This window comes from Elephas maximus, chromosome 20, assembly GCF_024166365.1.
Source record: "Elephas maximus indicus isolate mEleMax1 chromosome 20, mEleMax1 primary haplotype, whole genome shotgun sequence".
Classification (NCBI taxonomy): domain Eukaryota; kingdom Metazoa; phylum Chordata; class Mammalia; order Proboscidea; family Elephantidae; genus Elephas; species Elephas maximus.
In genome coordinates, this window is record NC_064838.1 from 36,563,703 (window position 1) to 36,576,698 (window position 12,996).

The window sequence follows — 12,996 nt, forward strand, 5'->3', positions numbered from 1 at the left end:
GCAAGTTCCAAGGTCAACAACAAAAATCAGGTGGCTTTCTTTACACCAGCAGTGAGATAAACCTGAAAGGGAGATTAAGGAAACAATTCCATTTAAATAGCGTTCAAGAGAATAAAACACGTAGGAATAAATTTAACCAGGAATGTGAGAAATTTTTGCAAGGAAAATTAGAAAACACTGCTGAAAGGGATTAAAGAAGACTTAAAATCATGTTCGTGGATTAGAAGACTTAATATTGTTAAGATGTAAGTACTACCTAAAGCGATCTATAGAATCAATGCGACCCCAGTCAAAATTCTAATAGCCTTCTTTACAGAAATGGAAAAATCAATCCTCAAGTTTATATGGAATGACAAGAGGCCTGAAATAGCTAAAGCAATGATGAAAGAGAAGAACAAAGTACGAGGACTCACACTTCTTGATTTTAAAACATATTATACAGCTACATTAATCAAAAGAGCCTGGCAGTGGTATAACAATAGACACATAGACCAATGGAATAGAATTGAGAGACCACACATCTTTGGCCAGCTGATTTTTGAGATGGGTGCTAAGTCCATTTGATGGGGAAAGAAGAGTCACTTCAATAAATGGTGTCGGGAAAACTGGATTTGTACATGCAGAAAAATAAAACAGAATCCATGGTTCATGAAGAGAGATCATACCATACACAAAAACAGAAATGGATTAAAGAGCTAAATATGAAAACTAAAACCATAAAATTCTTAGAAGAAAATGCAGGGGCAACGCTGTGGGGCCTAGTTTTAATGATGGATTATCTAATGTAATAACGAAAGCACAAAAGACAAATAAATGAAAATTAAAAACTTGTTCATCAAAAGACCTTAACAGGAAAGTGAAAAAACAAGCTACCAACTGGGAGAATATCTATGGAAACCATATATATCCAATAAGAATAAACAAAATAGATATAAAACTTTGCTAACTTCACAACAAAAAGGCAAATAACACAATCATAAAATGGGTAAAGGATTTGAATTGACATTTCACCGAAAAAGACATTCAAATGGCCACCAAACACATGAAAAGATGCTTGATGTCATTAGCCATCAAAAAACAAAACCAAACCCACCTCCATTGTGTCAATTCTGACTCACAACGACCCTACAGGACAGAGTAGAACTGCTCCATGGGGTTTCCAAGCCTGTAAATCTTTACGAAAGAGACTGCCATATCTTTCTCCTGCAGAGCAGCTAGTGGATTTGAGCATTTTGATTAGCAGCTGAGTGCTTTAACAACTGTGCCACCAGGGCTCCTCATTAGCCATCAGAGAGATGCCAATGAAAACCACAACGAGATACCATTTCACTCCCACTAGAATAGCTAAGATAAACAGAAAATAACAAATGTTGGTGAGGATGAGGGGATGTGCTGGGGGGAATGCAAAATGGTATGGCTGTTGTGGAAAACAGTGTGGGGTTCCTCAAAAAACTAAAAATAGAACCACCATATGATCCAGTAATTCCATTGCTAAGAATATACTCAAACAGATACTTGAACAGCAGTGTACACTGCAGCACTGCTAATAATAGCCAAAAAGTGGAAACTACCTAAATGCCTATCAACGGATGAATGGATAAACATAATGTGGTGTATACATACAATGGAATACTACTCAGGTAGTAAAAGAAATGTAGTCTTCGTACATGCTACAATATGGTTGGAGCTTGAAAACATTATGCTGGGTAAAATAAGTCAATAACAAAAGGACAGATATTGTATGACCTCACATATAAAAAAAAAATAGACAAATGTATAAAAAAAAAAATGTATAGAGGCCAAATTTATCAGTGGTTACCAGGAGCTGGAGGGAGCGGGGCATGGGAGGTTATGGAATACTGAATTTCAGTTTATAGTTATGGGAAAATCACATTGATTAAGGGCAGGGTTGCACAGCCAATTAATGTAATTGCTGTCAATAAGCTGCACACTTGTAAAAAAAAATTGGCAGAGGTTATGTGATATATTTACAACAATGGCAAAATTAAAAAAAGAGTAGCTGCTGAGGCTGCAAATACCTCATGGAATTTGGTTCTTTGGTTTGGAGGTTTAGAGTCATGGTTTCATGGGACATCCCAGTTAATTGCCCTAATATCATGTTTAGTGCTTCTATTCTACCTTCTAGTTCATTGTGTAGTGCCTGGGGACTTAAAAGCTTGCAAACAGCCATCCAAGGTACAATGATGGTTCTCTATTCACCTGGAGCCACAGAGGGTGGAGAGTCAGGAATAGGAGGAGGGAATGGAATGTGTGGCAAATTGCCTCTGAACAACTGCTTCTGTTGCCATGAGATCAGAACTGGATGGTGCCTGGCTACCATTACTGAACGTTTTGATCAAAGATTCTATAAAAGGATCCTGATCAAAAGGGGGGAAATGCAGAATGGAATTCCAAATTGTCATGGACTCCAGACTTTCTGGAGCCATGGAGACTGGATGAACCCCTGAAACTATCGCCCTGAGATAATTTTTAAACCTTAAACCAAAAGTATCTCCAGAAGTCTGAAAACCAATAATTGTTCAGCTTCCCTGGTAGAGAATGCCTCCCTTGAGCATTGTACTGTTCTTTTAAGATCTACCTATGGATCAAATTGAGAACAGCAACTCATATATAGGAAGTTTAGGAGCCAGTGAGTTTTTGTTAATGGGCGAGGAACAACTCAGAAAACAAGGATGAGGATGGTTGTTCAACTCAAAGAATGTAATCAATGTCACCGAATTGTAAATGTAGAAATTTTTGAATTGGTGTGTGTTCTACTGTGTATATTCTCAACATCAACAATAAACAAAAAAGAAACATAACTTATAGCCGCAGGATCAATACACATATATTTCTGCAGCCCTTTGCCGATATGCACAGGAATGACAAAAAGTTTGAGTCGCCTGATGTGCGTATTCCCAGCTGAGGTTAAACGAGGTGCTGCTCTTCCCTCTTACCTCAGCTCTCAAACTGCAAACAAGTGTTCTTTTTGCGGTCTGTGTAGCACCATGTTTTTTGCATTTTTGTGCTTTTTGTTGGAGATTTTGCTGTTTAAAATGGCCCCAAACGTAGTGCTGAAGCGCTGTCTAGTGTTCCTAAGTGCAAGAAAGTTGTGAGGTGCCTTACAGAGAAAATACGTGGGTCAGATAACCTTTGTTCGGGCGTGAGTTATAGTGCTGTTGGCCATGAATTCAATGTTATTGAATCAATAATATACATTAAATAGGCATCTTTAAATGCAAACACACAAAACAAGGCTATGTATTGATCAGTTGACGAAAACGTTGTGACCAGAGGCTCACAAGAGCCTAACTCCATATTTTCCTCTGGAGCAATGAGTCAGGATTCCTGATATTATAGAACATAACTATCACAGATAATGAAAATCAACTGTATTTCGTTTTCATAAAAGACATATAAAATGTTTACGTTATTCTTATCTAACGTCAGCTCTAAACATTCAAGTTTTAAAGCACTAATTCAATACCAGCCTTTTAGAGATAACTGTTCCAGGTTTCTGTACCCAAATACTCATAGGCTTATTTATACTCTGCTCCCCCTGCCCCCCCCTTTTTCTAACAATGACATATGAAAATAAAACTTACACTTCAATACCATGACACTAGGCTAAAAGAATATTAAGCCTAGCTCTCCAGCCTGTAGCAGGTTGAGCCTAGAAACTAGATTGTCTTCTGGGAGGAGCATAGGATCTGGATTTTGAAAAGTACTGATTTGCCCCTGGTCCTGCCACTAGCTGGGTCACTTCCGTGTGCCTGGGTGCCCTCTGTAATGTGATAATACCCACCTCACTAAGCTCGTATCATTATGTGCTTTGAAATCTTTAGAAGTGTAATATAAACATTATTTATTGTAAGCAAAATACAAATGAACCAGATGGAAAACTGCCATCACTTTTGTAAATAAAAATGTTTACTGCTATGTAATACCATAGGTCTTTGACCATTTGTGTCTTGAATTAAACTTTAAGTAATCATCAACCATTAATTTGGTTCATATTATATGTATATTATTTGATTGTCAAAGAGGTGGTTTCATTGTAGAAGAACCTATAAACTATTTGATTTCAGTCAGTATAAGAATGCATATTGTCTTTAAAATAAATCATAAAACTTCCTAGTATGAAGCAATTGCAACTGCTTGCTTAAAATATGAACCTTAAAAAAACATTCTTATCTCTCTTACTAGGAACTCCTCAAAAGGAAAGCTAAGTGTAACTGCGTGCGTTCTTTGTTTTTTTTTTTTCTCTTTAGGTCAGCTCTATATGCTTATATCCCTTGCTGTGCCCACTCCCACATACCCACACTGGCATTTTCTTACCTTTGTTCAATTGATCCTTCTGCTTGGAAAGCCCTGTTTCCTCTCCTGTGCAAGCTGATATTTCTACTAGTCCTTGGAGTCCCTGGTGGCACAAACAGTTAAGCACTTGGCTACTAACCAAAAAAGTTGATAGTTCAAATCCATCCCATGGTGCCTGGCCATCTGCTTCCAAAAGGTCACAGCCATGAAACTGCATGGAGCACAGTTTTACTCTGAAACATATGGGGTCGCTGTGAGTCAGAGTCAACTCCAGACAAATGGGTTTGGGGTGTTTTTTTTTTTAATTTCCTGAACAGAATGGTTTCTTACTCACTCTCTCCTGCTGAGTCAAGATGCCAATGAGATCATGTAAATGAAAGTCTGAGCGCACCCAAACCAGTTGAGGAATAATCGATCCAAGCAATGCTTTAGCAAAGTTAGAATGGCAAAGATCAAGAACACTCTCCCTTTTTCTTTTGTATTTTAATGTTTTTAAATGAACTGCAATACGTGCAGGAGAAAGCATAAACATGTAAAATTTAAAGAGTAATTATAAACTCACAGGTTAAAAATATATAGTATTTCATGTGAACACCCCCGTGACAACACTAGACATAACTGCTCCACGGGCTCCTGTGATAATCATTTCCCTGCTTTTCTTGACAGCTTTAGTGTGGTGCATGGATCCTTAACCAGTGTAATTCCATTTGCCTGATTTTTTATGCTGTATATAATCCCTTGTGTCTCGCTTCTTTTACTCAACATTGTGAAGTTTACCTATGTTATTGTGTGCAGCTGAAGTTCATTCATTTTCATTGTTGTTCAGCATTCCATACTTTGAGTATACAACAATTTTCTTATTCTACTGCAAATGGGTATTTGTAGTGTTTCCAGTTTGAGGGCTATAATAAGGAATCCTGGTTGGAGCATTCCTTTGTATATCTTGTATGTATCTCTTGGGGTACATGTGTGATATTTTTCTTTTGTCATTATTACCCCTCATAGGGAAGAAAGTTAATTCAAAATTAATTTAGCTACTATTAATTAAATACTAAAGAATAAGATTTTGTTGGGTAGGGTTGATGCTTGAGCGGCCACGAACCATTGTAATATCTAAGATTCTTTTCAGTCCCTAAAAATCAATTTTTGCTCCTCTGGGGGCAATATTACCCCCATTGAGAATGCATGCTCTAGGTTATATACCTTGGACCAGAATTGTTGGGTCATAGGAAATACGAATCTTTGGCTTTATTAGATCATGCCAAACTGTTTTCCAAAGCAATTGTGCCAATTTACATGACTGCCAATAGTCCATGAAAGTTTCTGGCTTCGTATCCTTGCCAAACACTTGGGACTGTCATTTTTTTTTAATTTTTGCCGATCTGTTGGATGTGTAACAGTATCTCACTGTGCTTTTAACTTGTATTTTCCTGATTAGCAATGAGGTAAACATCTTTTCTTATGCTTATTAGTCATTTGGATTCCTCTTCCCTGATGGTTTCTCTACTTCAGTTCTAAAAATTCTTGTCCATTCCGCTTTATATGCCCCCTATGAAAAGCAAACACAATAGGATGACCTAGTTATTCACATGGAAAGTATGATGGAGCCTAGAGACCTGTTGCCTAATCCCAGGTTACTATTTGACTCGATCAGAGTCCCATACCTCTAGGCCTCAGTGTCCTCATTTGTTAAGTCACACCATTGGTTGAATTCAAGCAGGGGATCTCAACCCTTCCTGCCAATTAGAATTATCTGGGATGCTTTTTGTAGGAGTCTGGCAATGATTATTGTTGCTGATAGTAAAACAAAAAAACCAAACCCGTTGCTGTCGAGTCGGTTCCGACTCATAGCGACCTTATAGCAACCCTAGTACCAGGTGTATACTCAGGGCTTAAATTGAGACCTGGTAAGCATCTCCATTTTATAATTAGACACCAAATCTTGAATTTCTACTCCAGAAAGACACAGAAGCCTTATTCCTAGACTGAGTTTAGCCATGTATGTGTATCCCATATTATCAATCAATTCTAAATTTGTCTTTCTTCCTCTATATCATATCTAAAGTTGGAGGGAATCTTAGTGCCTGTACATGCCCACCATCTGCCCTTTCTTATGCTACTCCCTTCTCTTTTCCATATGCCCAAATCCTGGCTATTTTTCCTGGTTCACTAAACTCAGGTGTTTGTGAAAACTTCTTTGGTCCCTATTTTCCCATTCCCTTGCCAAAAACAATCTCTCCTTCCCCTTTGCCTTGTGTGCTTCTTTTTCATGAATAATTAATTTTAAGCTCTTTTTACATTAAAATTAAAGTTATTTGTATGTAGTGTATGCCTTCTACTTATTAGCAATATCTGTTCTTTTTGAGGACAGAATTTATGTCTAGTTTATCTTTCTATCCCTTCTAGGTCCTAGAACAATACCAAATACGTAATATTGCTGGTAAAAGCCATGCTGAGTGAATAAATCCTGGTTCTCCCTATCATAATACTTCACTCCTTTCCGCCTTCTTGCCAGAGAAGCCATGAAAAAAAGGAATGAATAAGCAGCAATTAAAGCACTTGGTGACGAGAGGCCCAAAAAGTGGCCGGAAGCCCTGGTATCTGGGCAGAGTACATGCCAGACAGAGTTGAGTTTGTGAATTCATGACTTTTGACATCATACTATAAAATTCTATCCCACTGCCAGAGACCCTACCTCCAATTCTGGCTGATCAAAGGACTGCTCAAGCCTGGAACCATGCATGGCACAGTTGAGGTGAACTAATGAGCTCCAGGAAGAAGTGGTCAAAACCACTGTTCTCCTGGACTGGCCTTGGGTGGATAGTTATGTGGGCTGGAGGGGGGGTGGTCTGAGAGGGCATCATACTCTTCCATCTACGCGGTGTGTCTTCAAAATGGTCCATAAAGAGTTTTTAACACACCACTCTCCTGACATGGGTTGGTGGTATTTTCCAGCACCCCCTACCCCCTCATAGCTATATAACATGTGGTCAGTGTCCAGCTCCTGTCTGGCACCTTGCATTTTTTAAAGTATGTTATTTGCATTTACTCAGTTGATCATCATAACAATCTTTTTCAGTGAAGTACCTTTTACAGCGATCTAGACCCTGGTTGGAAACCCTGGTGGTGTAGTGGGTAAGTGCCACAGCTGCTAACCAAAAGGATGGCAGTTCAAATCCACCAGGCACTCCTTGGGACTCTATGGGGCAGTTCTACTGATCTATAGGGTTGCTATAGGTTGGAATCAACTCGACAGCAATGGGTTCAGTTTTTGGTTTTTTGGTTTAGACCCTGCTTACAAAGGACAGAAACCAAAAGCTCAAATTGGCATAAGAATAAAAGAAGAATTTATATTCTAATGGAACCAGACTGTGACTTCTGGCCCCAAGGATTCCAAATCTGGGGATTTAAGGTCAAGATCATCTTTGTATTTATTGCTCCTCTTTGCTTCTCTCTCTCTGTTGGCATCATTCTCTTTAACAGTAAATAGGTGCTTTCTTTCCTTGTAGCAAGAAACATGGCCATAGACAGTTCTAAGCTCTCATTTTTCCTGTTTCTTTAAGAGCACCTTCCAGGGTCTCCAAAAGAAACATCTGGGTAAGGACCATGATTGGCCAGGCCTGGGTCACGTGACTTCTCGGGACCACTTGAAGTAGGTAGGGATGAGCTGCTGTGATGGGCCAGCTTGGGCCAGGGCAGAGTGTGCAGATTGGCAGCTGTCTCAAAGACATGTGGTTGGAGTAAAAAGGGGCAGTCCTTCCAAAGGAGGGGCTGATGTGGGCAGATGGGTGCTTCTGGACATACCAGAAGCCCATTTGAAGTCCATGGTACTCTTATTCTAATCCTAAGTTTCTTCCTGTCCCTCCTAAACAATTATTTTCTATGAACAATTTCAAATAGGCGTTGAATGCAAATCATGAAATTCTACTTCTCAGATTTTTCCCCAGATTTGACTTACTGTGTTTTCTGGATTGACCCCATTTTCTCACCTAACCACCCTATTTTCTCTGGATTCTTTTATTCCTGTAGTCAGGTAGCTACTCAGTCTCCCTCACCACCACCCTACACCCCAGAGAAAGAAGGAATTGTCTCTAAGGTTCCCTGGTAGTGCCCAATTGTCTCCTTCCAGGTACAGACGTAGCTGTTCCTTGCTGGAGCGTCTATGCCCCATCTAGGGCCATGCCTCTCGGGGTGGGGATGGGGAGGGCTCTGGCTTCTGCCGCAGGAGCGTGGATGCAGGACCTGGGGAGCAGGAGGTCAGCAGGAGGCTGCAGTGTTCAGCCCAGATGGCGACGGTCAGTAACAGTGCTGCAGCCTAAGGACATGTGGCGTCAGTCTCCTCTGCAGTCGAAAAAATTACTTACCATGCTGAAACTTGTCGATAAACCCAGATCTATAATTAGGACCATAAACGACACAATCTAGGCCTCATACAAATGAACAGTGGTGGGGTGTTATGGGCCCCTGTGGGTTATTTCACTGAAGAAAAGGAGGGGGAAAGCTGGTTGCTATTGAACAAATTGCTACCAGATGTAGATTTTAGTAAACACCACGGTGTTGTTCCCTTGCCCAAAGGTGCTATGAATTTCTTGAGGCGACAGAGCAATGAAGGGCCATTCCAGTAGGAGTGGACCCTCCTGGTGTTGCTTGTTCCTGGATGTTTGTCCACAAAATGCAGGGCTGACCCTGGAGGTTCCTGGCAGTCTTTCTCCCCTACCTGACACTTTCCACAAAAGTAATATACTTAAAATGTGGCCGCCAGAGCCCACAGAGCCTAAAAGAAACCAAAACCGGTTAAGATGTCACAAAAAGAAAGCATCACTAAAAACAGGCTCCTGGGGGTACTGACAGAGAGTGGGGATCAGTGGGTTTTCTTATAGATGATACTTGTAATAGCCATAGGATGTAACTGCCCAAGTCAGTAAATATCTGGGAGCCTGGCTGTGCCACATGATAAGCGAAGCATGGTGTCCTTCCCCTCATTGAGCTGACAGCCACGAGAAGATGGGCAGTGAATCAAATAAGTGCAAATGAGCCGTGGCCAAGCCTTCAGTGTCTCCCATAGGTGGCTATGTGAACTTGTAACATGGAAGCTGCTCTATCTGCCTTCACCGACTGCTGCCACAGGGCCCGCCCAAGAGACAGCCTGAGAATCTGGGCCTGAAAGATCCCAGAGCCTTCATGCTAATTTGCTGTACTCCAAAGGGAATGGGAATGAGAGAGAGGTTGAGAAAGAGAGGGAGAATATGATTGATTTTAATTTAGTATAATGAAAGCCTACTCATGTTTCCTAGAATAGAGTAATTCCAGATACAGTAATTTTCCTGGCCATTCTCTTGGTTACAGAGTCCCTGGGTGGTGCAAACAATTAACATATTCAGCTGCTAACCAACAGGTTAGAGGTTCGAGTCGACCCAGAGCTGCCTCAGAAGAAAGTCCTGGGTGATCTACTTTTGAAAGATCAGCCATTGGAAACCCTGTGGAGCACAGTTCTACCCTGACACCACGGGGCCACCAGGAGTCAGAATCAACTCAACTGAGAGACCATGAAAACTGGTTGGCTCTCCTGGTTATGGCTCTCTAGTAAGGAGTCAAGCACCAAATCGATGGTGGGCCTGAATCCAACAAGTATTTTTGGGTCACCAACTAGTCCTGTAGTCCTCTCTTCCTAATTAGTTGTTAAGCTTCTTGAGGGCAAGGACTACATCTTTCCATATTTGTGCCCTCATCGACTTATAGGCGCTTTGCACATAAGTACTCAGAAAAGCATGCATTGGTTGAATGGCAAAAGAAAGCAGTTTGACATGAAAAACACATTAGCTAGTGGGATGACATCTTCCTCTTCAATTGTGTGTAAAGATTTAAGTTGCAGATGGCTAAGCGCTCCACTCACACCCAAAAGATCGGCAGTGCAAACCCACTCAGAGGTGTCTCAGAAGACAGGCCTGGCGATGTGGTTCTGAAATGTCACGGCCTTGAGAACCCTGTGGAGCAGACCTACTCTGCACACACGGGGTCACCAGACCTACTCTGCACACACGGGGTCACCAGACCTACTCTGCACACACAGGGTCACCATGAGTCAGAATCGACTCGATGGCAACTAACAATGACAGGGAGCTAATTGGAAGCCCTGGAGTTGAAGGAAATTCAGTAGCATCAAGTTTGTATTTGTCCCTCAATTGACAAATCTCTGCCTTTTATTGAGCTTATGGAGAACTCCTCATCTCAGGGTATCCTGTTCTTTCTTTGGATTACTCTGAGAGTCCTTTCTTAAGTCATGACAGTGTTGATGTAATGGCTAAGTCTTGCGGGTTTACTATGTACTATACCTGTATTTGCATTATCTCATTTAATTTTCACAACAACTTGATTTCATGTGTTAAGCAAGTTACCCAAGATCACATAACCCAAGGTCACCACTTTATATATTAAGTTGCGCATGGTCACATAGCTCTGTTCTTAACCACTACTCTGTCATGCCTTTGTTACACATTAGCTGGGCCTGCACATAGCTCGTTGAATTCCTGTTCTATATAGCAAGCTTCATATGTTTGACCCCAAATCTGTTCTCCAGATCTGTGCTTTGGTAGGTCATTATGGTCCATGGTTCCTACCTCTACAGGTCAGAAACTCAGCTCTTCCGGTGCATGAAAGCTCTCAGGGACTAACTCCGAATAACTAAACTCACAAAAGCTTGATGTACAAACATAGACAGTTCAGTTTGTCCTGTCCATCACTATTCATATGTACATGGGAACATAATTGGTAATCAGAATGTTGAATGATCACTTCATAGAACTGTGATACCTCATGTACCAAAGAGGCCTGCTTTCTAGAGGGACCAAATACATGAGCTTGCTAATTCCTGGACAGTGGCAGAGGTGTTAACAAATTCTTGCACATTGATGTCCCTCATTCCAAACTTTACATGGGCCCTGCTACCATCTGTGAACAGCCTTCTCGAGTTATGTAGGTTTTACGTTTCTTAGTTAAAAGCACATCTCCTGAGATCACTCCCTTGTCTCCTTGATTGAAGTTGGAAATTCCTAATCTTTTTTCAACTGCTTTTCTAAAGCTTTTTCAGATGAATAACTCCCACACGTGGCTGATGTCCTCCAAGGCATGTCAGTTCTTACTAATTTCACCCTCCAAAGCTAACCTTACTTAAAAAATCTGCAGGGAGATCTCAGAGTAGCCCTCTTATATGTCCTGAGTATAGTCAGTATCACGCAGGAAAATCCCAAATACCTAATTAGAAACCCAGAAAAAATATTCCTTCGAAACACTAAATAGACAATAAATAAGTGGTAGCTTTGGTGAAGGGTAAGACAATACTGGGGAAGCCAGCACAACTTCTCCAAGGCAAGGTCATGGAAGCTCACATCCAAACAGACACATCCAAACTCCCTGAGGGACCAGATTACTGGGCTGAGGGCTGTGGGGACCATGGTCTTGGGGAACATCTAGCTCAATGGGCATAACATAGTTTATGAAGAAAATGTTCTATGTTCTACTTTGGTGAGTAGAGTCTGGGGTCTTAAAAGCTTGTGAGCAGCCATCTAAGATACTCCACTGGTCTCACCCCATCTGGAGCAAGGGAGAGTGAAGAAAACCAAAGACAAAAGGGCAAGATTGGTCCAAAGGACTAATGGAACACAACTACTATGGCCTCCACCAGTCTGAGTCCAGCACAATTAGATGGTGCCCAGCTACCACCACTGACTGCTCTGGCAGAGATCACGATAGATGGTCCCGGACAGAGCTGGAGAAAAATGTAGAACTAAATTCTAACTCAAAAAAAGAAAAAAAAGATCAGACTTACTGGTCCAACGGAGACTGGAGAAACCCCCAAGAATATGGCCCCCAGACACCCTTTTAACTCAGTACTGAAGTCACTCCTGAGGTTCACCCTTCAGTCAAAGATTAGACAGGCCCCTAAAACAATAATACATGTATTTCAACCATGTATACAAAACTAAATGGGCCATACCAGCTCAGGGGCAAGGAAGAGAAGGCAAGAGGGGACAGGAAAGCTGGTAATGGGGAACCCAAGGTCAAGAAGGGAAGAGCATTGACATGTCACAGAGTTGGCAGCCAGTGTCACAAAATAGTATGTGTATTAATTGTTTAATGACAAAGTAGTTTGCTCTGTAAACCTTCATCTAAAGTATAATTTTAAAAAGTTCCTTAGATATTACGGGAAAAAAAAAAAAGGCCAGGTGCTTACAGTTGAAAAAACAAACCAGAAATTTTGAGTCTTTATCAATTTTCTGAGGGTTTACCAAGGAAGGTGGCTTTTGAAAAGGACTGATCAAATTAGGAGTAAAGGTAGACATTTGTAGGCCTGGTTAAGCGCATTTGATGGAGCATTGGGTAGCATCCACCTAATAATGTTGAAACCAAGGGCTTCTTGGTCTGAGTATGTACCGAGTACAGAGGGCCTCTGGCAGCTAATATGAGTGCAGCTATCATACCCAAGAGAAAGCCCTCAGACTCCTGCACATAGTAAGTATTCAGCACATGTTTACTACTGGGCTGTGAGTGAATCGAATGCAGGCACTAGATTTTACTCAAGTCTGTGATTCCAGCACCTAGCAGAAGAGCTGGTATATATAAGAAGTACAATAAACGTTTTTAAGAAATGAATGAGATTCTGTTTATATGAAATGTCCAGAA

At 41.0% G+C, this 12,996-nt stretch overlaps 1 protein-coding gene across 4 annotated transcripts in view; it reads left to right on the plus strand.

The window, feature by feature from the left end:
- ATG7 (autophagy related 7) overlaps positions 1-12,996 on the plus strand; it is a 298,659-nt gene that overhangs the window by 162,807 nt on the left and 122,856 nt on the right. The window lies entirely within an intron of this gene.